The following is a 614-nucleotide window of genomic DNA, read 5'->3' on the forward strand; positions in this document are numbered from 1 at the left end:
TCAGATTATATAGTGTGGGACTAGTTATATTTTATGCTGCTTTTATGTGACTTTTATAGGCGTTTTAGGGCTGGAACTGATGTGATAATACGGAATTGTTATTATTCCATATGCCTCGTGGTGGCTTTGAGATTGAGCTTCTTTATTATATTGTGTGTGTTTAGTGTGGCTTAGCGTCTTGAGCGTCGGGAGAATTTTGCAACGTTTGTTAATGCCAGTTCATGAATTAGTCATGGCTGGTGACTAGCACTGCATATTTGTAAAACAAGAACATCATCTGTAATTTTAATTGTGTTTTTGTATATTGCATCCTGTTGCGTCTCCCAAGGGCACTAAAATGGTTGATTCATTTTATTCACGCCTTTATTATCAATAAATTGACCGCGCATTGTATCTTGTTTTGTATCTTGTTCCCGCCGTAATTGCGACTAATGTACCGTGTATTTTAAAGCAGTTTAAAACTTGATTGCCATTGCTTACAATTTTTTATTGATCATATGTTTCTGTTTTGCATAACTGATAATAGGCGAAGATTGTTAAACGTTTAATGAAACAAATTTATGCCACGAGGAAACCGAGATTAACATTTGTACTCTAACGAATGGGTGTTGCAA

The sequence above is a fragment of the Penaeus monodon genome, chromosome 33 (genome assembly GCF_015228065.2).
Source record: "Penaeus monodon isolate SGIC_2016 chromosome 33, NSTDA_Pmon_1, whole genome shotgun sequence".
Classification (NCBI taxonomy): Eukaryota; Metazoa; Arthropoda; class Malacostraca; order Decapoda; family Penaeidae; genus Penaeus; species Penaeus monodon.